This window comes from Hordeum vulgare, chromosome 7H (genome assembly GCF_904849725.1).
Source record: "Hordeum vulgare subsp. vulgare chromosome 7H, MorexV3_pseudomolecules_assembly, whole genome shotgun sequence".
In the NCBI taxonomy this organism is placed as follows: Eukaryota; Viridiplantae; Streptophyta; class Magnoliopsida; order Poales; family Poaceae; genus Hordeum; species Hordeum vulgare.
In genome coordinates this window covers 338145081-338170455 of record NC_058524.1, presented here as the reverse complement: position 1 = coordinate 338170455, position 25375 = coordinate 338145081, and positions in this window count along the sequence as shown.

Here is a 25375-nt window from a genome sequence, read left to right as displayed (position 1 = left end):
CTGTGGCTCACTCATCTTCAAACATGGGAAGATTATCTCTTCCTGCCCACCCAAGAGGTTGCTCACTCTTAAATCCTTCCCAAGGCCATGTCATTTCCAGCTTAGCCCAATCCCCAAATCATTTTTCTTGGGAATATTCTATTCTTATGTTAAAGGAATAACCTTGTTTGCCCTAGGTTGTGAAGCAACCTATATTTATGTCTTGCCATCAATACCCACAAAATTCTCATCGTTAAAAAATAACTCAGGAATATTAATTTTCCCATTTTGTCTAGAGTGGCACTTTGTGAAGAAAGTGCTATTTCTCTTTTCATGATTGACCTCAAACTTTTTGGTCACTCTCTCCTATACATTTGACCACCTCATGACAAAATTCAACTACATTTGGCTAGTCAATTTTACTCAGCGATTTTTCAAAGTTTTTGTTTAGATAGAAGCTTTGTGAGGGAAGTACTAGCCAGGGTTTATCCAAATGAGTTGAAAGTTTGCAAGTCCCTTCATTTTCTCAAATAATGCCTCTCCAGAAAATTTCAGATCCATCCACCAATCTATGTAATCCCAACATCAAATCTTTGCTTCTAGTCATATTTTCTATTTAGGAAGCAACTACATTTTATATTGCTTCATAATTGCTGAACATTTACCGCGACATGCTCCTCCCTTTATTCTACCTCCAAATAATTTGGGATAATTTCATTACGCCGATCTCTCTCCATAATTTCCCAAAGTTTCTGTCTCGAGAAGATCATTGTGAAAGAAATATCACTTTGGAATGTCCAAATGGTATGAAAATTTGAAGTGTATTCTTATGTGTGAATCACTATAGTATGACCAGTTTCTGCCCAATCCAAGAATCCATGTGGGCGCATGATCCAAATCCATTTTCTGGACCAGATTTGCAGTTATGAAGCAACTATGATCAAACTTGGTTCAAATATTTTCATTTTTCACTAGATTGTAGTCCTTCCTAGCCTAAACTCGTGAGACAACTTTATTTTCCATTTAACCCTCCCATTTTACCACGGCTTCTAGCTCAAGTTTTCCATAAGAAACTTTAGATGATGCATTCCATCAACACAACGTCTCTCTCTTCGAGCTATGACCTCAAGTGGGTCCCAGGATGCAAGGACTACCCTAGGGAGATCCTTTCGCATGCCTTCATTCCCTCCTCGATCGACGCCACACGGTGACCATGCGGCCTGGCATGCCGCACCACATGTAGAGATGGCCCTATGCCAGGGTAGCAGGGATGGTGGCCCGGGGCCCAGGCAAACTAGGTGCCCCAACCTAGTGCTACAACCTAAAGTGCATATATAGATATGGGACCTGATAAATTGGTGCAAATTAAAAATGCCTTTAGACAGCGAGGCATATCTCATCCACAAGGCGCTAGAGCCATACAACCTGGAGGCATGAATGTGAAGGCAAGAAACACAGGCCTAGGGCATACGACTTGATTCGTCGGACTGCACGCCGACGCCAGTTCATTTTCTCGCATGTTCGTCTCCATAAATCAGGTGCCGATAGGGGCAAGGAGCAATTGCGATGGCGATTCTGCAACTACGGCCGCTGCCGGATGCTGGTGTATACGGTGTGGTCGCAGCGTGCAAGGAATAGCAGGAGACAAAGCTACAAAGGTAAATCTCTAGATATAATGCACGAAGGAGCTGTTTGTCATGATCAATGAAGGCTTGGATGTTCGTTAGGGTCATTTTTTTGGTTTATGCTATGTAACTTCAATCATTCTATGGTATATGATTTAGACCTGAAGTATGACATTCTAATAATATATTATTTATCAAGGAAAATTACCACTATTTATTGTAGCTTTGCCAAAAAATAACAACATATGGAATCAACTTTATCCTCCTATGTTGCCATGGCTCCATTCATTTGAGTTTGCCCTGGGCCTCCGAAACTCGAGGACCAGCCCTGACCCCGAGCATCATTTTTCTTTGGGCCCCTCTTCCCAGCCGATTCCCTTGCACCCTATGGTGCCATCATCCTCTCCATTGTCCACCTAGCCCTCAGAGCCTTCTCCCCCTCCTCTTTCATCCACGGCGTGCCAGGATAGCTCCAGTTGCGGCACTATTCACCCGAAGTGGCCGACCGAACTTCTCCCTCCCCGTGTTTGACCTCGCTGCTCCCGTGGAGCCCCACTAGCTCCCTTTCGTCATCATTCGAGCTTGCCCATGGGTGCTTGCATACGCGGCCATGCTAGAGCACTAGCTCTGTGCTCCCATCATCGTTCGGCCAGGAGCATCTCGGCCCATCTATATAAACCGTTCCTGAGCCCCTTCGAGTAGTCCATCCCCCTCACCACTGTGCTAACATCATCCCCTATCCTTAAGTGGAGTACGTTCGTCAGTTATGCATCGAAATGAACCTGTTTTTATTTGTTTTCTTGCATAATGAACAAATTGTCGTCATTTTGCAACCGTGACTTTGATTGAGGTGATTCAGAATCCCACATTATCTATTCATTGACCCCGTTGTGTTGGTAATATTTTCATGATATTGTCACACTCTGAAAATGGGATTTTGCCATTTCCCTAATTCACCCCCTTCGAGAGGGAAAATTTTCCAGTGAATCTTTCTGCGAGTTCATCGCACTTCTTCGTGATCTTTCCTTCTCCTCCACGTAGGACACAACACCTACTGAAATGATGACATTGTAGTAGCCATGGTTCCAACCTAAATATTCAAACAATTGTTTGTTCACTTAATAATTTTGTAAATACTTCGAAGATGCTTGTGGTTCCATGTTTATGCCATATTCTCATGCACCAATGATTATTTGCTAGCATTATTATTCTCTTATTTCATTCTTGAAATTGTTTCGTATGCTCGTGATAATGAAATTCTCATATGGATTATAATCATGTGTTGTGAAAATACCTATCGCATGCATAATCATCACTTTGCCATGCTCATTTGCATCTTGTAGAATAAATGATTTATTGTTGATGATGATTAATATGCTAAATGTTATGTCGCCCATCCTTGTTCATGTTGACATCATGCTCATATAAATTATCATTTCATTATGTTATTTTATAATGGCTCAGCTCATCATTGTCCATGTTAAACCTGACATTAATCTAACTTGAACAATTATGTTGGCTGAATTATGGTACCACATAATTGAGCTCAGCAATGCGACCACGCGTTCCAGGATGGGAGGCCCTAATTTGGTCTACTTTCATGCCTCTCACCGGTACCTCCAAGTAGGGAAGGTTATGTGTTCTCGCTACCTTGATCAGGTAGGCGGCCATATCCTTGTGTACCGAGTTGTGTTGTACTCGGGTGTCCCTCTTTGGGACAATTTTTGTTTTGGCCACGACACTAGCGTTCACAAAGGCGAAGGATGTCACGAATTGACATTGGGGCCACCCATAGCATATCCCAAAGGGGAGTTTGTCGAAGTGGCCGAGAGAGTGTCATTTAATAGATTGGGTTTCCGGAATGTCGTTGCTTAAACCAAATGGGAGCACAAGGACATGAGTTATGTGCTGCGAGTACAATGTACTAAACCTTGCAAAGGGTATAATCTATCGGTTGCCTTGTCCTCCGATCCTATGGGCAATAGTAATAATAATCTGAATAATGAATAACCCCAATTCTAAGAGGCAACAAGTTGGTTGATCTTTAAGGGGTCACGAGAAGGCCATGATGGTCTTATTGATGATGGATCATGATGTGATCGTGTTATGATCATGGTGGTTAGTAAGGTGGTTATCTATGATGGTTATGAGGTAATCTTCGATCATAGTAAGTTGGTCCATGAGACCTTAAACATCACCCCTTCTCATGTTAGTACCATCGTGTTCTGTAGGATCGAAACTATGTCTAGATTGGGGTGATTAGACTACTTGACAAGATAAAAACTTAGCCTTTTCGCAATTTTTAGTTTGGGCCAGTTTTCGCAATTATGACTAGTCAAGTACACCCTAGCCATGCACATCTAAGAGTATATAGCAGGGGAAAGTAAAAATGCAAGTGTAAAGTAAGGAAGGGTAGGGAGATCAAATGCATGAGGTTGACATGGCGATTTATGGCATGGTTCTGGTAGGTGGCGCTATCATACATCCATGTTACTTAAGACTTCAACCCACGGAGGGTAATGGCTGCAAGAGTCCACAGAGGGGTCCACCCACAAGGGGTCCACGAAGAAGAGGCCTTGTCTATTCCACCATGGCTTCCGTCCACACACGACTAGCCTCACTCATGGTAGATCTTGATGAAGTAGGCGATCCGCTTGCCCTTACGAACATCTTGGTTCAACTTCACAACACGAAGTAGGAGGCTCCCAAGTGACACCTAACCAATCTAGGAGGCACCCCCCTCCAATAGGTAATAGATGTGGTAGAACGATGAACTCCTTGCTCTTGTGCTTCTAAATATAGTCTCTTCAACACTCAATCACTCTCTCTCAGATTTGGTATGGGTAGGAGAGATTGATCTTGTGGAAAGCAACTTGGGAAGGCTAGAAATCAAGGTTCAAATGGTTGGAATGGAATCTCTTGATCTCAACACATGAGTAGGTGGCTCTCTCTTAGAAAAAATGAATATGGCAATGAAGTTAGTGTTCTGAGTGCTTCCTCTACAAATGAGAGGTAGGTGGAGGGGTATATATAGGGAGTACAAAAAATCCAAAGTTACAAACTTGATGGTACCGACTTTCTCAAAAGAGAGTAACTTTGAATCTCGGTGGAACCGATAAACACAACTTGGTGGCACAAAATAGGTGACTAACGGTCACATGAGACAACTCGGTGACACCGATACTCAAACTCGGAAATTCCGATTTTGTGTACCGAGGCATCAGAAAGTTGGTCACATGAACTCGGTAGCACTGATGCAATTTCGGTTTCACCGAAGTGGTAGGGTTGGCTAGGTTCTGTGTAAGTCTGAAATCGGTAGGGCTGACTAGAAATCGCTGGTGGCATCGATTTTGGACATTTGGCTTGGGACAAATATATTTTGTGGAAGAGTCGCTTAGTATTTTTGGTGGCTAACTCTAAGCACTTGAGAACCCAATTCATCATAGATCCTCATTCCCTTTTAATATTATTGGCTTCCTATGGACTCAAATGTGATTTCTCACAAAGTATAAAATGAAGATTCTTCCTACTTGAAGCTTTAGCCAACCTTATTCTTTCCTTCATCAAGGGGCATCTCTACTCAATCTTACACCCAAAGCATATTTTGAACTTTTCTAAAATATACTTGGAAAAACTGATTAGTCCAATGATGCATATGTTGTGATTAATTACCAAAACCACCTTAGGGAGCAATTGTGCTTTCATGTTGATATCATGAGTAAGAAGTGCATCCCATGGTCATCTCTTATGATCCTAATAGTATGATGCTGATCATTAATTAACTTGCAAATGCCATGCCATTATTTGGCTTGATTGCTTTGCTTGCTGTGAGCTTGCGAGTACATTCAAAGTAGTCATCTCGCATGTCATGCTAGATTGCAGGTGATGCTATGATTGATTGCTTGTCGAGGATCCCGAGTTTGTGCTGTAGGGCGTGTCCCAGCTAGAGTCCCTTCAGAGTGTAGTTCATCACCATCGTCGTTATTGCACTGCTATAAGTTATTCCTCTTCTACGAGTTGTTCTGCTCCTAGCATAGACTTACCTTAGCAAACATGGTCTAGCCATGCCGATGTAGTATTTTGAAATACCTGAAACCTTGTACCCTGATTACTTGTAATAAAGAGATAATTTATTCCATGATAAATATTTTTGTAGTCCAAAAGAATTGATATGTGTCTGGAATACAGGGTGTTCCGGTTCCTTTGAGCTGGGGTGCCACATTGCTTGGTATCAAAGCAAGGTCTGGCTGTAGGATGTCGTAGTCAACGTGAGCATTAGAAACCGGTAGTATAGAGTTTAGTTGGTTTGTCGCATTTGGTTGTTGCATTTGGTTGCCGCATAGCATGCATATACACATATTATGTTGTCATAATGGTTAATCTTATGAGTGTAGGTGGTATTGGTTTTCATACACTACCTGCACCCTCTAGTTCAGCATATCTGCCTTTGGTGTTGGTGTCCTCTCTATCAAGAATAGTGAAGCCGAGGTACCTAGTGATGTCGATCACTTATAGGATTGATGCACAAGTACCCTACCAATATATTTTCTTCAACCACTCCTATTGTTTCGGTGTTAGACATGTTTCTACCCCAAACCTTGCCACCCGACTCGTTGATTTGGCAACCCTTACTCATCTTGGTTATCAGGAAAGGGCAATGCTAGCAGACCTTACTTCCACCGTTATGATACCCTATCACCCTTTCCCTGGACGAGTACGGTTCCATTCCCTATGCTTGATGATTATGTGGTCATGACATACGTGTCTTGCTACATGGTCACCAAGTCCATCCTCACCCCTAAGCCCATCTAGATGCAATCTATGTTAAGCGAACACTTGGTGTAGCTCTATTTACACCAATCCCTCCACATGTGTATTCACCTTCGTGCACATCGCGACAACATGTTATATTGTAGTACCGGAGTTCTACGAGATTTGTGTGCTTAAGTAGGCATGCATATTGTTATGAATGGTAGTAAAATGTGATGTTGCTTGTATGCAATGTCGATGCCTCATGTGTTCTTATTTGCGTCGTTTCTTTTGCTTATTTGTTTGGGCCTTCGGTGTCATCTTGATTCCTGTTATGAAAATTGCTCATCAACCAAAACCGGACTCGACGAATCAGGAAGGATTTCAAATGTTTGGAACCTCTGTTAAACATTATGACATTATCACGACCGCATCGCATTGGGAATATCTGGTTTGATTACAAATGATATCATGGATACCTTATCAGCATCAATTTTACATAAGTGATGCAATTTTCACACTTGTAATGATTAAGTCAGACGAAAGACGAGTTGAGACCAAGATCAATAGTATAATTATAGTCAAAGCTATGGGTCATATACGAAGTTTGGTTCCGCTTGAGTAAAAACTGAAGCATGTTATACCCGGAAGAAAGCCTAAATGTGCCATGCATTCAGTACTCAGCAAGAAGGATAGTCTGACAAATACTTTTCATAGAAGAAACCAATAGCAGGGGACTGAAGGTTGTATATATAGCATTCACTTAGCATATCACAATGACAAACTTCTGGTGTAAGCAACCAGGAGGAGATGCTTCTGAGGTGCGGTACCCGGTCTTCTTCAACAATCTACCCCAACAAAATCTTTGGACATAAGTTATTCAGTCTTCTTCAGCAAGATACTATCCATAGTTTCCACCACAAGCTACACAATCTTAGTAAGGCACTAAAAAGAATTAGGAGGATTGGTACAAGATATTACACTACCAGTTGGCAATGCATCTACGAAATCAGTTCCACAACATTTGTGTGAGAAGCAAGACACAAGTTCGCCTCAAGAATCAAATGCTCATCTACCCATATGTCCATATATATTGTGGGCATGCTACTCAAGTCATGAAATTAACTCGTATGATGATGCAAGCACGATGAGAATCCATCAACCCCATGAGATATGAAAGCCTATTATTGTTCGTGATATACTCCACCGGTATGGCCCGCCCTAATTTTAACCCGGGCTTTACTGTAGAAGGTCCAGACAGAGGATGTTCATTGGAAGAACAAAGCCCAGAAGGGCGGCTTGTATGTGGGCCGACTCATTGATGTTGTATGTCTGACCGACTCAAACTTGATGATACAGGAAACCCTCTTTACCTTGAGGAGCACGAGAAGTAGGAGTTAGATTAGATCACGAGCTCTTTATTGACCCGAACTCTATTGTAAACTCAAGTCCTCCACCTATATATAAAGGGGAGCCCTTGAGATAGAAACATTAAGTAAGAAACAAGCCAACTCTTAAGAGCTAAGTTAGCGATTACTCATCCTTGTAATCGAGATCTTCATCAATATACACACAAGCATGACGTAGGCTTTTACCTCCATCGCAGGGGCCAAACCTGGGTAAACTTGTGTCTCATTCTAGATAAACCCCTTTGAGTCGCCACCTAGCTGCGATGGCTCCACACCTAAGTCCTTTCACGAGGACATCTACCGTGATAAAACCACGACAATTGGCGCCCATCTGGGGGCTTCACACGATGGAGTTGAGTTCTCGGAGGGAGCTCTTCCAGGGTTCGCGAGCTACGCAATGGGTTAGATGAACAAGAGTCGCCATGACAAGCTGTTCAACGACAATTCAAGCTAGGGCCCCGAGGCCGACTCAAACGAGTCTCGGTACCGGGTCCCCTTTGGCATGATACACGTCTTCATCGGCAAAATCATTGCACCAGTGCTCGAGATGGAAATCAGCAGCACCATCGTCGAGCCGGCTCGGTACGCTTGATGCCGGCCAACGTGACATCTTTGTTGGGTTCACCCAAGGAATCAGCATCCCGGATGGGCTGGTACGCAGCGAGGACACCCCCATCAACTCTAATGGCGAGTCATCCATGCGATACACCGTATCTATTTGTCATCTCTATGATGGCAGTCTGGGGCTTTTCAAAAGAAGAAGCTATCAAGGAATAAGGCTAGGCAGGAGCTGCTTACGGTGCTAGCGTGTCAGGCAAAACGTTTGCTCAAGCTATAAGTGACTTGATGGTTGAGATGGCCAACCTCTTGGATAATCCCATCACTATGGAAACCAGGAGCAGCATAATACAGAATTGGTGAAACTTCGCGTAGAGATTGTCAAAGTTTAGCAAGAAATTGACACCAAAGATGCCAGGATGGCTGAATTGCAAGCTCACATCCAATGTGAATCGAAGCACTTGAAGGCCAAGGCTTGGTAGTTAGGGCTGTGTCATAATGTCTCTGACGAGGTGCACCGGAGGAGATATTGCACAGGGTTGCCATTAAACCTTGCGCCAACCCGTTTGTTCACTAGCCCGCACATGCCAGGGGTCGAGCAAGATCCAGCTCGCTACGTTGCTAGGCAGACAGACCCAATTCAGCCTCCATCGGCTCAGTTGCCATCTCAATGTTTCCAGACACCACAAGGTCACTTTTCCTACCGTGTTGACAATATGCTGGCGGTGACACAAAAATTAGAAGCACTCCCCATTCACGAGAACACCCCAGTTGAGATCGAGGCTAGGAACTACAGGGAGATGTTGAAAACATAGATGGTCCAACAAGCACAGTACTCCTATAACCGTGACCGGGTGCACTCCATGCCATACGCCAGTCGCACTAGGATCCCCCATGAGGAATCTCCGGCAATTTCCAGCAATGGATGTCGGCACTAGCCCCAAGTTTCCCCAACCCGGGCTGGGTTACTAGATGTTCAAACAGTGATTGTCGGGAGGATAACCCCGGGGTAGGCTCAACAAGCCTGCTCCTTTACCTTCAGCCTAGAAGGAATGACCAAAACAATTCTACAAAGCCCAAGTCTCATGGCCAGCTAGGAAGCACCTACCGTCCGGGGGGCGAGGCAGCCAATTCTCTGGCCGGCCAGGAAGCACCTGCCGGCTAGATGCCAGACGGCTACCTCTCCCTGGACGCCTAGGCCAAGCCAGCCATCTAGGGACGAGGTGGCCGTGCCCAAGCCGGCTAGTCAAGCAATCTAGTCGGCTACAGATCTCAAGTCACATCAGATCGTAGCTCATGATGAGACACTACGATTAAAGGTGGCTACGCGTCATCAAAGTGTGGGGACCCCGACTGGTAAGTCGAGATCGTCGTGCCCAGTGATCCCAAGGATCAATGCTCACTGAACACAGATACTGAATAATAGAGTCTTACGTCCATACATACTGTTTGATACAATAAATGACCACTTCGGTCGGGTCTTACATACATAGGGCCTTAAAGGCCAAAGCACCAAACTAGACCAATAGCGGAATTATTGGTTGAAAGCGTGAACCCATGCCATCAGCCTTAACCTACAGGTATTCTGACTGGGAAGCGTCCTAGCTCGCAAGAACGTCACCGAGTTAATCTTCACCATATACTGTCTTTCACACCTGGTCAATGAAATAACCAGTGGCAAGCCAATGAGTACTTTGAATGTACTCACAAACAGTCCATGATACGAACAATGAAAGTGAGGGATAACAGTATCATGCATCTTTAGTGTAACACATCTGGGTGGAATGATCATGTATATGCATCAGGTTAAAGAATTACTTTTGAAGAACAGGTTATAGATATCAACATATCTGCTAAGGGTTGAACCATTCGGGTTCACCCTATATGCCAAGTCATCGGACTTGTCATAACCTCCATGTATCAACTGAGGGTTAAACCATCCGGGTTTGCCCTATATGCCAAGTCATCGAACTAGGTCATATTATTACTCTCATAACAACACCTTTTTAACACCACACACACCCACTTTTGGTTTAAGCGGAAACGCTGGACATAGTTTAAGCACCACCACCCAACTGTCCTTGACCGTGGACACGACTATTCGAATAGTTTACACTCTGCAGATGTAGTACGCTGGACCCACGAGAAACGGGAAACTTCTGTGTCATCCACGACTCGCGGTATATCACATATACTCGAGGTAAGTACCCGATCATCATCTTTCCCCTGACGATACTAGACAAAGAGGTCCACTCGATTGGTACCCAGCCCACATGTTGTACGTCTTACGAGCACCGACTCTGGACTGTATCAACCATGCAGGGGCCAACGGTATGCCTGGAACTCATAATAATGGCATAGTCGTCCTACCTCGCACGACCCCATCACGAGAGTGACACCGATCACTCCCGCCACTAGTAATGTGGCTCTTTGCTAGTACCGACCAGAGTAATCCACAAAGCCCCGTCCCATAAAGGGGTATCGTGGTCGTACTGGTAAGGTTGGGACGGTCGACACATCATAAATCTAATTCCATTTCCGAAACCATACTCACACAAAATCACCGGTGCATCACTTCACCAAATGTGATCACCAACTCATCATCACCCTCGGGCATTAGTGGCACAAGACGGGGTTTTCATAAACTCTTTATTTAACTCATCATCATGCTTGTGATAATATGCTTCTATCTTTACTGGTCAACATGGTATAACATGACCCTCAAGGGGTAGGGTCAAGCTCAATGCAATGATCTTATAACTTTAATAATCAACATGACAGTAGCATGATCCTCATTGACAGTAGGGTCAGCTCATCATGTTTGTGCTCCGAGGAGCCATGTGAATATCATCACTATCATGCAAGCGCTTCGTTGAAGCCTTCGGTACCATCACATCAATGATGAACCGGCACTGTGATCACATGCAACGGGAAAATACTTGCTATACTAGCATGCGACAATGTTTATCCTCAAGTCATGGTCAAAGGGCTGCTTGCCTTGCTCACGTAAGTCCTCGGGGTCTTCGAGGTCTTCCGCTCCATCCCCGAATACTCCGTGTACTGTCAACTATCGTCGGAAACAACTATAATAAGCCATATATCCAGCAGAATAAAAGTGTTCTATAAATAGGATTTTTATTTTTCTATGACCTCTCTGGTCATAAGAAAAATACCTGAAGCTTCTCATAGGAGATTTGAATCATCAAGGATTTTTGAATAGGTGAAAGGAGCAATAGGTGGCCATTGAATAAACCAACAGAAATCTTTCCGTTAAAAATGAGTGGAGGCACCCATTTAACAGAGAAGGATTTTAGAAACATTTAGAAAGTGGTTTCACTGGATCTGGAGTTGTAATGAATATACTAGGAATTTCTAATGTGGAATAAATAGCAATAGCAAGCTATTTATTATAAGCAACAGAATGAAGTTTGATAAAAATGTTGACCAAGGCTCTAAAATTAGGAAATGATTTAAGAAGGTTCTGGAAATTTGAATCACTCCAATTGGAGTTGATTTGAACCCTATAGGATTTTACAAAGGTGGGCTAAATATATTCAAATCTGCATTTGAATAATAATACCACAGAAAGGTTTCTTGGAAAAATGTGCAAGGCACATGTTCGGATAGTCCTTGATTTTAGGATCCTGCAGGAATTTGAATCAAGCAAATTGGAGTTAAAATGAATTTCCCATTGATTTTCGAAGTTTACTGATAAATAAAAAAAAGAAAGAGGGCCTCCACAGAGTTATAATGCGCTCGGCGCGCTAAACAGACAATGGGCCGGCCCAGCTGCCTTAGCCTCGAGGGGTCGGTGACGTCGAAGGCGTAGCATGCAAATGTGCCTTCGCGAGCGGGAGGCGCCAATCGGCCAGGGCGTAGCCGCTTTAAACTAGGGCCGACAGGAGAAAGGCTGACGCGGGGGCCTCGCCCGTCAGCTCCTACCCTAACCTCCCGCTCAAGACGGGAGAGAGAGGAGGCCGAACAGGGCCGGGATCCGACGCTGCCTCCGGCAACTCGGGCTGCATCTGGCGCAGCTCCAGCCACTAGGGCGCTTGGGGGAGGGAGCCACGTCGGCCTAGGGGTCCATCCCTGCTGGTTCTCTTCCTCCTCACGCTGGAGTAGAGGAGCCGCGGGAGAGGGAGAGGAAGCCGCGCGGTGTCGTGCCTCCGGCCGTCCCCTGACCAAGGGAAAGGCACCAGCGAGCTCAGGGACCTCGCCGCTCCCCATTCCCACATAGGGTGTCCGCATAGGGACCGCGGGGGAAGCCAACGGTGGTGGTTGTGGGAGGTCGTCTACCCCCTGGTTTCGGCACCAGGAGCGAAGGGAGAGAGCAGGGGCGCTGGGAAGGAGATGCGGTGGCCTGGGAGGTTGCCGGCAAGGTGGATGGAGGCGGGGAAGGGCTCTGGGCAGGCCAGCCCGAGCGGGGGCCGAAGCTCTACCCCTCGGCCATGGCTATGGCAGGAGGAGGTGAGGCTTGGGAAGAAGAAGGGGAGCTTGAGAGGGGTTCCAGGCAGAGAGGGAGAGGTTCTGGAGGATCAGGGAGCTCGGAAGGGAGCCATATGGGGAGGGGGAAAAGGAGAGAAAGCCCAGGAGCCTTTGGAGCTCTCTGGTGCATGGATGCCACGCATGCCTGAGGGGGTTTGAAGGGTAGCTAATGGATGGAGATGGCTTGAACGGTTAAGGGGAGCCTCTGAGACACGCTGGGACAACCTGCCTCGCCAAGAAACGGTCGGGAGGAGCGAAACTAGGTCCAGAGCACCCGGTTTGCACGCTAGGGTGGTGGTCACCACGGCCACCCACGCCCACATGTTTGCAAAGACCAGTCAATCATGTCTGGGAGGTGGGGCATGCTATCTGGAAAGGGACTCTGGAGTTTGGTGACTAGTGGAGTCGGATTGAACTAGTTTTGACTGCTGCCAAGTTTCTAACAGCAAACTTAGAGCTGACAAAACTGGGTCTTAGGAGAGAATTCTTGGAGAGAAATTATGTCTGGCAGTGCTAGGCTTGGAAGGACTTTAATACTGCAAAGTTTCAGATCAAACAAAGGAGGATAGCTACTACTTGTTGTTCAAAGCCATGATTCAGCCAGAAATCTATTTGAAGAAGTCCTGCTCATTTTTCCCACATGAGCATGCCATATGTTTGCTCTAAATGAAGCCTTGGCACACAAGGGAGGCTCTGGAAAGAATTGGGGGTCTTGGGTTAAGCAGAAGTGAAACAAGAGGGTAAAAACATTGATTCCATGGGTAAAAATGAGAGAAGTTACAAAGGGTCCTTCCCAAATAATTGACCAGTGGCCATGGGAAAGTTACTGGAGGTGAAATGTAACTATGTGAGGCTGTGGTAGAAATTTGGGCTCAAGGAATAAAGTGCAAGGGGAAAATGAAACCAAATTAGTGAGTGCACACAAGGTGTTTGATCTGTGGTTAGGCTATCAGATGTATTCCAATGGCTGTGAAACTTAACAGGATCAAATAATAGATGAAAATACGCTTGCACACCAAATTTGGGATTTGCTAGAGGAGTTTTCCAATGTAGACTGGAAAAACCCTATAAATGGGCAGAAATGGGTTTCTGCTTAGAGCCCTATTCAAATGAATTCCCACAAATCCAATATTTGGTGTAGGGGCATTATTTGAGCATTAAGTCATGCACAAAGAGTTTGAGGATAATTGGAGAAACTTTATAATGTAAAGTTTACCAAAGTGAGAAATCAACAGAGCGGGTTTTGATGGTTTTTGGACAAGTTCCTCTATTCTCCTTGGTGTACCACTTGGTGTGGATGCCTCATTGGAGTACTGGAACATGTCCACCAAATTTGAGCACAATTGGAGACACTTCACAATGTAGAGTTGCTCAAATTTGATTATGGACAAATAGGGTTTTAGGGTGATTAGGGGAGCCAAATAAACGTGCATTGAAATGAAACTTGGCAAGATCATCAAGAATATCATAGATGACATGCTAGAATTTTACTGGAATTTATTGAGAATATTTCTTATAGAAATATTCCAAAAGCTTGAAATGGACAGGAATGGTTTTGAAGGGATTTGCCCAATATTTTGAACATGACCATGTGTTGAAACTCATAAATATGGAATAAATATATCCACTGAGTTTCCCTAAATCTTCTGAAATATTTTGAAGGCAATAAAAATAACTTTCCTTCATAGGAGACCATTTCTGGCCTCACATAAGGGCTTTTAAATAAAATAGTAAAATAACTTTTAAAATAATAATATGGTGGTTTTTGAAAGTCATTTTGATAATGGTTTTAAATAAAACAATTGGTGCAAAAAGAAACTCCCTAATTTGAGGACTTGTAGTACAAACCTCATCTCAGGGGTTTGAAAGTTTAATTGAAAGTAAAGCTTTTTGGTGAAAATAATATTTGGTAAAAATAGATATTTGTCCTAAACACATGGTATGATCATTAGGCAGGAGATCATGGAGTGAGGAGGTGATGAGGAGGATGGCAAGAATGAATGGGGAGCAATCACATGCATTCAAGCAAACAGGCAAACAATAGTCACTCCAAGCATCACAAGCATTCACAAAAAATTTAATTGGTCCTAAATTTTGAAATAAGTTAGTTAGTAAGGAAAGCCAAAAATTGGGGTGGGACAGACCTTACCCTCTTAAGAAAATCTCGTCCCCGAGATTTCTGGGCTAGGGGTTGGTGAGATACAGAATCTTGAGTTGGAGGTAGTCTTCATGTCCTCATGTTGCTGTGGTGGTCTTGAGGTGCTTGATGATACAACTTCAAATGTTCACAAGTCCTCGACTGATCGTGAGCGGGATCTGGCAATAAGTTAGGCTTGGCAGAGGTCAAGGGCTTGGTGAGCTAAGTCTGTGCAAGGTTCTAGCTTGCGAGGTGTATTCCAAGTGAGAATACGTGGCAAGATAGTGTGTCTAGGATCTGGTCCTGGGGTTTCGCATGCCGGTTAGTGACATCAAGATGCCTCGTGTCAGAACGTACTACCCGAGTCTATGTATAGCTTCCTATTTACGGGGAAGTCCTTGACTTCCTTTCGGCAGTCAAGCTATAGTCGCAAATAGTCTTCGCAGGCTTCTCGTGGAAGGCTCCGGGCTGGGTCTCACCTATGAGTCAGCTCGGAGGCTCAGGTCCTGAACAAGTCCTGCCATCTTGGGAGTTGCGAGGGTTTCTGGATAAGCTGGCTACCCAAGAGTATAGACCAGTCATCCATTCCCAAGGTCTGCGACTCGGCTAGCGGGAATCACCTTTAGCAGGTTTCCACCATGACCTTCTAGTACTTGCGTCCTTAATATGTACCAAGGAGAGATCGTGTGATCCTTTCGCTTGTCGAAGGGCTTCATCATCTTGAATCGTCGAGGCTTCTTGACGTCGTTGATGTAGTCGGTGCGCGGTCGGAGGTTGACTTCTGTTGCTTCATCGTCGTTGTTGTGGCTTCCTCGTCATGGCGGTTCTTCGTCTTGACTTGAGTAGGATAGACTTCCGTCGTCTTGGGATTTCTTCGAGAAGTCCACCTTCTCGAGATATCCCTGTACCTTCGAGAGGCATAACAATCAGCATTCCTGAGCTCGACCAGACATGGCTAAGGTGTTCTTCCTCTTACTAGGTGAGTAAGTATGTCATCAATGAGGATGACAACCTACCTTCCCAAACACGACATAAGCACAGTGCTCGAAAGTCAGGTGAGGAGAACGGGACTTGCTATGGGCGGGTACTGGCCACATTTCAACGACTTAGAGTCGTCTTCTATGGTCGTAGTCCGTCCATCTTGTGGCGCAACGAAGCTTCAGGGTCTCAAGGAACTTAGGATGTGGCGAACAGTTATCATCTGATCTCTAAGCACATTCCTTAGATGCCAGTAGTTCGACCGCTAACTTGAGACAACATCATCTCATCTCATCAAGGATACCACCCTACACGGTCAACTCCACACCGCTCAAGCTAGTCAACTCCGGGTTGAGGGAAGAACTAAACCCAAACACTTACAAGTATGGCGTAACCCCAACCGTACATGCATTACTATGCAAGGACCTTGGGGAGACATACACCTACCACGATTGAATATGAGGCACAACAATCCAATTGTCCACCTAAGTCATCCAACGGACATGGTACTACACTACTATATTAAGGAAACACGTAGTAGACCAATCCAATATTTTGTTTACTTCCTATGAATCTGATCAAGTAATCCGTCAATGTGATCAATCATTACTAGACCTATCACTCTTACAAATCCAACACGGATGGGTTTCTACATAATCTCTTAGAGTCCTCATAACTCACATCTTACTACAAGAATTGCGTCGTAGTATATCCACCAACTTCAATAATCATGGCCATCTAATCTCCAAGGCCAAACTACATAGGTTGTGAATCAATTTGACAACTCCAAGTATACGTACTCTATATCCACCAACAAACAGGGTATCATAATCGAGATTACCTAGCTAAATCCAATTTACTCCGAACCATGTGGTCTTTGTCATCCTCAATACTCTATTAAGATTACCTATTAAATCAAGACTCGGATCCAATAAGAAGTCTACTTGATACTCCAAGTCATTATGGTAATTATCTCCAAACCGTGCCAACTACTAGCTAAAGTCATGTATACCACCAAGAATAATGTTTGCGATCATAATCATCCTACTAAATCCATCTTATTCCAGATTATGAAGATTATGCTAATACCAACTTGTTCCACCAAGTTTACTTACCTTTATAAGGGTCTCACGATCCACCAAAATTAGTCTAGCTATATCCTCAAGACAACTATTATCATCACAACAATCTTAGTCTAATGCTCTCATATCGGAGATCGGTCCTCTTATGGCATCGAGGTTACAGTGCTACCTTAAGATGGAAGGATACTTGTTCATGGTGATCACTTGTTCCACAAGGAACCCAGTGCTTAGCGGGGTTTATCGGGGACCTACACGAGTTCTGGCAAGTCCATGTACTAGACACGTGACCAGAAAATTTGAGCCGGAAAGGCTTGTGGAGGTTAGTCTGGTCTAGTGTGGTTTTTCCAATCTTGAGGGAAAACACACTCCTACGGTTGCGTGTGGTTAAGCATAGCACCGTCGGTGTCTTCAACGTCAGCCGTCCTTCGAAGCGGATCCTTGGCGCATCTGCCTTGCCGCCTTCAGTTGTCGAGAGAGATGAGAGAAAGAGGGAGAGCACAGAGGGGAGTGTCTAAGGGTCCCGGGGCAATCAAACAAGCGTTGAAAAATCAACTCAAATAAGTGCTAAAATTATTTTGAACATCAAAATGAGGCAAGTGATATAACCTCATGCTTGTTGCCTAAGCAAAAGCGCGACTCATATCAAAACACAAACAACAAAAACAAACAACACACAACATGGTCCATCCGAACAATTTCATGGACTCGGCTTCGCATAGGGGATTCACGACTCATCCTATCCTAGGTTCTGGGACTCGACAGTCGTGCTTGCTTCTTGATCCGGAGAGGAGTCCGCTAAGTCTTCTGGATCTTCTTAGGGTGTTATCACGACTCTTGTTGTCGCTTGCTGAAGCAATTCGCTTGAGTTGTAAGGAACTCTGGTTGTCTTCTCGTCTGGGAAGTTGCTGACGAAGGTGGTTCTTCATAGCTGCCACTGACAGGGTCTTCCTTGTCTTCGTGATCTTGTCATCGTCTTCTTGTCTTCAGAGGCTTCGAGAGTCTCAGGTGGACACCTTCATGCACCGATATTTGCATGACATGATAGAGTTCTGATCTGTTGATCATACTAATTGCGATATCGACACCTAGAGTGGGGGATGAAGAGAACTGTTTTCCTGCTCACTAAGGTGAGGTGGACCAAATGGCAAGGTTCTCATCCACCGGTGGTGGTCGACACAATAACTTATAACTGACAGGGTCGCTCTACTAGTGATGCAGATCAAGGTTTGCTTATATTATGTCCCTATTATCGTAGGCGAAAGTGGCATCACTCTGGAACAGTGCCCAGGGTTTCACCATGTTCCAAGCCTCGATGTCCTCGTTCCTCTTAGAGGTACTTTTGTTGGTGTCGTCTGGTCGTAGAGTTGTCTTCTCTGTCCTTCAACACAGGTGTTTGCCTGGAAAGGTTACTTCCTTCCAGGCTGCCCACGAGGATTTCAATTTATCCAGTGGTCAGAAGGGCATAAGGTTCTAGCGACCATTAGCAAGTTTTGAAAAAGTAGACGAGGAGTGTCAAGAAAATAAGAGTGGAAGGCTAGAGCACAACTTTTAGTTTCTTTGAAGTTTTAGGAGAGTTGAGAAAATATATAAGCTTTGTAAATATTTTTGAAGAATCTGGAAAGCAGTTTTATCCTAACTAACGTCCGTGCTAACTAAGGGCTTCCTATAGGCAGTATGGCTCTGATACCAGCTTTGTGGGGACCCCGACTGGTAAGTTGAGATCGCCGTGCCCAGTGATCCCAAGGATCAATGCTCACTGAACACAGATACTGAATAATAGAGCCTTACATCCATACATACTGTTTGATACAATAAATGACCACTTCGGTCGGGTCTTACATACATAGGGCCTTAAAGGCCAAAGCACCAAACTAGACCAATAGCGGAATTATTGGTTGAAAGCGTGAACCCATGCCATCAGCCTTAACCTACAGGAATTCTGACTGGGAAGCGTCCTAGCTCGCAAGAACGTCACCGAGTTAATCTTCACTGTATCATGTCTTCAACACCTGGTCAATGAAATAACCAGTGGCAAGCCAATGAGTACTTTGAATGTACTCGCAGACAGTCCATGATACGAACAATGAAAGTGAGGGATAACAGTATCATGCATCTTTAGTGTAACACATCTGGGTGGAATGATCATGTATATGCATTAGGTTAAAGAATTACTTTTGAAGAACAGCTTACAGATATCAACTTATCTATTAAGGGTTAAACCATTCGGGTTCACCCTATATGTCAAGTCATCGGACTTGTCATAACCTCCATGTATCAACTGAGGGTTAAACCATCCAGGTATACCCTATATGCCAAGTCATCGAACTTGGTCATATTATTACTCTCATAACAACACCTTTTTAACACCACACACACCCACTTTTGGTTTAAGCGGAAACGCTGGACGTAGTTTAAGCAGCACCACCCAACTGTCCTTGACGGTGGACATGGATATTCGAATAGTTTACACTCTGCAGAGGTAGTACGCTGGACCCACGAGAAACGGGAAACTTCCGTGTCATCCACGACTCACGGTATATCACATATACCCGAGGTAAGTACCCGATCATCATCTTTCCCCTGACCATAGTAGACAAAGAGGTCCACTCGATTGGTACCCAGCCCACATGTTGTACGTCTTACGAGCACCGACTCTGGACTGTATCAACAATGCAGGGACCAACGGTGTGCCTGGAACTCATAATAATGGCATAGTCGTCCTACCTGGCACGACCCCATCACGAGAGTGACACCGATCACTCCCGACACTGGTAATGTGGCTCTTTGCTAGTACCGACCAGAGTAATCAACAAAGCCCCGTCCCATAAAGGGGTATCGTGGTCGTACTGGTAAGGTTGGGACGGTCGACACATCATAAATCTAATCCCATTTCAGAAACCATACTCACATAAAATCACCGGTGCATCACTTCACCAAAAGTGATCACCAACTCATCATCACCATCGGGCATTAGTGGCACCCGACGGGGTTTTCATAAACTCTTTATTTAACTCATCATCATGCTTGTGATAATATGCTTCTATCTTTACTTGTCAACATGGTATAACATGACCCTCAAGGGGTAGGGTCAAGCTCAATGCAATGATCTTATAACTTTAATAATCAACATGACAGTAGCATGATCCTCATAGACAGTAGGGTCAGCTCATCATGTTTGTGCTCCGAGGAGCCATGTGAATATCATCACTATCATGCAAGTGCTTCGATGAAGCCTTTGGTACCATCACATCAATGATGAACTGGCACTGTGATCACATGCAACGGGAAAATACTTGCTATACTAGCATGGGACAAAGTTTATGCTCAAGTCATGGTCAAAGGGCTGCTTGCCCTGCTCACGTAAGTCCTCGGGGTCTTCGAGGTCTTCCGCTCCGTCCCCGAATACTCCATGTACCGTCAACTATCGTCGGAAACAACTATAGTAAGCCATATATCCAACCGAATAAAAGTGTTCTATAAATAGGAGTTTTATTTTTCTTGGACCTCTCTGATCATAAGAAAAATACATGAAGCTTCTCACAGGAGATTTGGATCATCAAGGATTTTTGAATAGGTGAAAGGAGCAATAGGTGGCCATTGAATAAGACAACAGAAATCTTTCCGTTAAAAATGAGTGGAGGCACCCATTTAACAGAGAAGGATTTTAGAAACATTTAGAAAGTGGTTTCACTGGATTTGGAGTTGTAATGACTATACTAGGAATTTCAATTGTGGAATAAATAGCAATAGGAAGCTATTTATTATAAGCAACAGAATGAAGTTTGATAAAAATGTTGACCAAGGCTCTAAAATTAGGAAATGATTTAAGAAGGTTCTGGAAATTTGAATCACTCCAATTGGAGTTGATTTGAACCCTATAGGATTTTACAAAGGTGGGATAAATATATTCAAATCTGCATTTGAATAATAATACCACAGAAAGGTTTCTTGGAAAAATGTGCAAGGCAGATGTTCGGATAGTCCTTGATTTTAGGATCCTGTAGGAATTTGAATCAAGAAAATTGGAGTTAAAATGAATTTGCTATTGATTTTCGAAGATTACTGATAAATAAATAAAAGAAAGAGGGCCTCCAGAGAGTTATAACGCGCTCGGCTCGCTAAACAGACAATGGGACGGCCCAGCTGCCCTAGCCTCGAGGGGTCGGGGACATCGAAGGCGTAACATGCAAATGCGGGAGGCGCCAATCGGCCAGGGAGCCGCCGCTTTAAACTGGGGCCGACTGGAGAGAGGCTGACGCGGGGACCCCGCCCGTCAGCTCCTTCCCTAACCTCCCGCTCAAGGCGGGAGAGAGAGGAGGCCGAACAGGGCCGGGATCCGACGCTGCCTCCGGCGACTCGGGCTGCATCTGGCGCAGCTCCGGCCACCAGGGCGCTTGGGGGAGGGAGCCACGTCGGCCTAGGGGTCCATCCCTGCTGGTTCTCTTCCTCCTCACGCTGGAGTAGAGGAGCCGCGGGAGAGGGAGAGGAAGCCGCACGGTGCCGTGCCTTCGGCCGTCCCCTGACCAAGGGAAAGGCACCAGCGAGCTCAGGGACCTCGCCGCTCCCCATTCCCACACAGGGTGTCCGCATAGCGACCGCGGGGGAAGCCAACGGCGGTTGTTGCGGGAGGTCGTCTACCCCCTTGTTTCGGCACCAGGAGCGAAGGGAGAGAGCAGGGGCGCTGGGAAGGAGTTGTGGTGGCCTGGGAGGTTGCCGGCAACGTGGAAGGATGTGGGGCAGGGCTCTGGGCAGGCAAGCCCGAGCGGGGGCCGAAACTCTACCCCTCGGCCATGGCTATGGCAGGAGGAGGGGAGGCTTGGGAAGAAGAAGGTGAGCTTGAGAGGGGTTCCAGGGAGAGAGGGAGAGGTTCTGGAGGCTCAGGGAGCTCGGAAGGGAGCCATATGGAGCGGGGGAAAAGGAGAGAAAGCCCAGGAGCCTTTGGAGCTCTGTGGTGCATGGATGCCACGCATGCCTGAGGGGGTTTGGAGGGTAGCTAATGGATGGAGATGGCTTGAACGGTCAAGGGGAGCCTCTGAGACACGCTGGGACAACCTGCGTCGCCAAGAAACGGTCAGGAGGAGCGAAACTAGGTAAAGAGCACCCGGTTTGCATGCCAGGGTGGTGGTCACCACGGCCACCCACGCCCACTGGTTTGCAAAGACCAGTCAATCATGTCTGGGAGGTGGGGCATGCTATCTGGAAAGGGACTCTGGAGTTTCGTGACTAGTGGAGTCGGTTTGAACTAGTTCTGACCGGTGCCAAGTTTCTAACAGCAAACTTAGAGCTGATAAAACTAGGTCTTAGGAGGGAATTCTTGGAGAGACATTATGTCTGGCAGTGCTAGGCATGGAAGGACTTTAATACTGCAAAGTTTCAGATCAAACAAAGGAGGATAGCTACTACTTGCTGTTCAAAGCCATGATTCAGCCAAAAATCTATTTGAAGAAGTGCTGCTCATTTTTCCCACATGAGCATGCCATATCTTTGCTCTAAATGAAGCCTTGGCACACAAGGGAGGCTCTGGAAAGAATTGGGGGTCTTGGGTTAAGCAGAAGTGAAACAAGAGGGTAAAAACATTGATTGCATGGGTAAAAATGAGAGAAGTTACAAAGGGACCTTCCCAAATAATTGACCAGTGGCCATGGGAAAGTTACTGGAGGTGAAATGTAACTATGTGAGGCTGTGGTAGAAATTTGGGCTCAAGGAATAAAGTGCAAGGGGCAAATGAAACCAAATTAGTGAGTGCTCACAGGTGTTTGATCTGTGGTTAGGCTATCAGATGGATTCCAATGGCAACTTAACAGGATCAAATAATAGATGAAAATAGGCTTGCACACCAAATTTGGGATTTGCTGGAGAAGTTTTCCAATGTAGACTTGAAAAACCATAGAAATGGGCACAAATGGGTTTCTGCTTAGAGCCCAATTCAAATGAATTCCCACAAATCCAATATTTGGTGTAGGGGCATTATTTGAGCATTAAGGCATGCACAAAAAGTTTGAGGATAATTGGAGAAACTTTATAATGTAAAGTTTACCAAAGTGAGAAATCAACAGAGAGGGTTTTGATGGTTTTAGGACAAGTTCCTCTATTCTCCTTGGTGTACCACTTGGTGTGGATGCCTCATTGGAGTACTGGAACATGTCCACCAAATTTGAGCACAATTGGAGACACTTCACAATGTAGAGTTGCTCAAATTTGATTCTGGACAGATATGGTTTTAGGGTGATTAGGGGAGCCAAATAAACTTGGATTGAAATAAAACTTGGCAAGATCATCAAGAATATCATAGATGACATGCTAGAATTTTACTGGAATTTATGGAGAATATTTCTTATAAATATTCCAAAAGCTTGAAATAGGCAGGAATGGTTTTGAAGGGATTTGCCCAATATTTTGATCATGACCATGTGTTGAAACTCATAAATATGGAATTAATATATCCACTGAGTTTCCCTAAATCTTCTGAAATATTTTGAAGGCAATAAAAATAACTTTCCTTCATAGGAGATCATTTCTGACCTCACAGAAGGGCTTTTAAATAAAATAATAAAATAACTTTTAAAATAATAATATGATGGTTTTTGAAAGTTATTTCGATAATGGTTTTAAATAAAACAATTGGTGCAAAAAGAAACTCCCTAATTTGAGGACTTGTAGTACAAACCTCATCTCAGGGGTTTGAAAGTTTAATTCAGAGTAAAGCTTTTTGGTGAAAATAATATTTGCTAAAAATAGATATTTGTCCTAAACACATGGTATGATCATTAGGCAGGAGATCATGGAGTGAGGAGGTGATTAGGAGGATGGCATGAATGAAAGGGGAGCAATCACATGCATTCAAGCAAACAGGCAAACAATAGTCACTCCAAGCATCACAAGCATCCACAAAAATTTTAATTGGTCCTAAATTTTGAAATAAGTTAGTTAGTCAGGAAAGCCAAAAATTGGGGTGTGATAAAAAGATACTGGATCGGAGTGCACGGCGGGTACCAGCGCCGGCTGCCACGCTGCTGACCTCCCCCGGCTCTGATCCATCACCCTGCACAGCGTCGGCCGTCAAACTCCAACTCCATTACTACACTCAGCGTGGGAACAGTGGAGGCGGTCGTACTGTCTGCCCATGACGAATCTCGGTGGACGACGCCGAACGTACCATACGTGTCATGCGTCAACCTTACGTGAGAGTCTCATCGGCTAGACGGTGCTTCGCACAGCCAGATGGGACCTTGCAGTCGACGAGCCCCTCAAGCGACAAGACAAGACCCCCGTGGGCCCCTACGCCAGCCGGCGAGGCTTCCAGCCGGGTCCCACTCTTGTACCATTTATCCATATTGTAGGCCAGTGGGTTCGTCTATAAAACCCCCCGGGCCCCCTCCATGCAGAGGGTCGGTCAACTTAGCACAGAAACCAACCACATAGGAGAGGGAGAGACGAGCCGGCTTCTCCTTCTTCCTCCACCGAATACAGCTCCAGGAGCATTTTGTAGTCCCATTCATACATCACACACTCCGGCAGGATTACGGGTATTATCTCTGTGAAGAGCCCTGAACCTGGGTACATCGTGCGTTCCATGCTTGTACCAACCTCGTTCCCAACGTCCTCCGGTGCCACTTCGGTGCCCACCATCTTTAGCCTACCCATGGCTTATGTTGTGAGTATTCACCGACATTTGGCGCCCACCGTGGGGCCGTCCACGGCAACAGCTGGCTTCGTGCGCTGGGCGGAGCCCCGCACATACACCAACGGATGCATCGCATCCGGATAGATCTGCATGCCTGTGGAGCCCACCTTCGATCAGGCTTCACTGATGATGATCGACGTCCCTGTCCGTCACGCGGTTTCGGATGGGGAGTCCGATTACGAGGCACCTCCCAGCGTCGTCATGACTGCTATGGAGAACCTCAGTGTTCTCTTTAGCAATCTGCGCCTCAACGATGGTCCTCCCTAATTCGGCGAGGACCTCAATGTCGAGGCGTTATGCGCCAGCTTCAGTAGGCTCTCTATCACTGAGACGCCTACATACGACGTGTACCCCAGCAATGTACTACACTTCGACGGCTCTCCGCCGTCTGTGGGGTTCTTCACCTTGTATCATGTCGCCACCGTCTCCAACGCCGTGGAGGTGATGGTCATCGGCGCTGGCACCAGCACGGCTCATGGCAAGGCATCAGCAAACGCTGGTGAGCCTGCTGCTGTCACCGCTGACACTCTTCAGGCTGCGCTTACCGGCTTGAAGACGCCCATCACCGCCTCCACAAACCCCAATGACATGCGGGCCTCGCTGGAGGAGGCTCGCAGGAAGATCTTGGAGGAGGTCATCGCCATCTCCTCGGCTAAACCCCGGATGGAGGCCAGCATCGCGAGTATAAC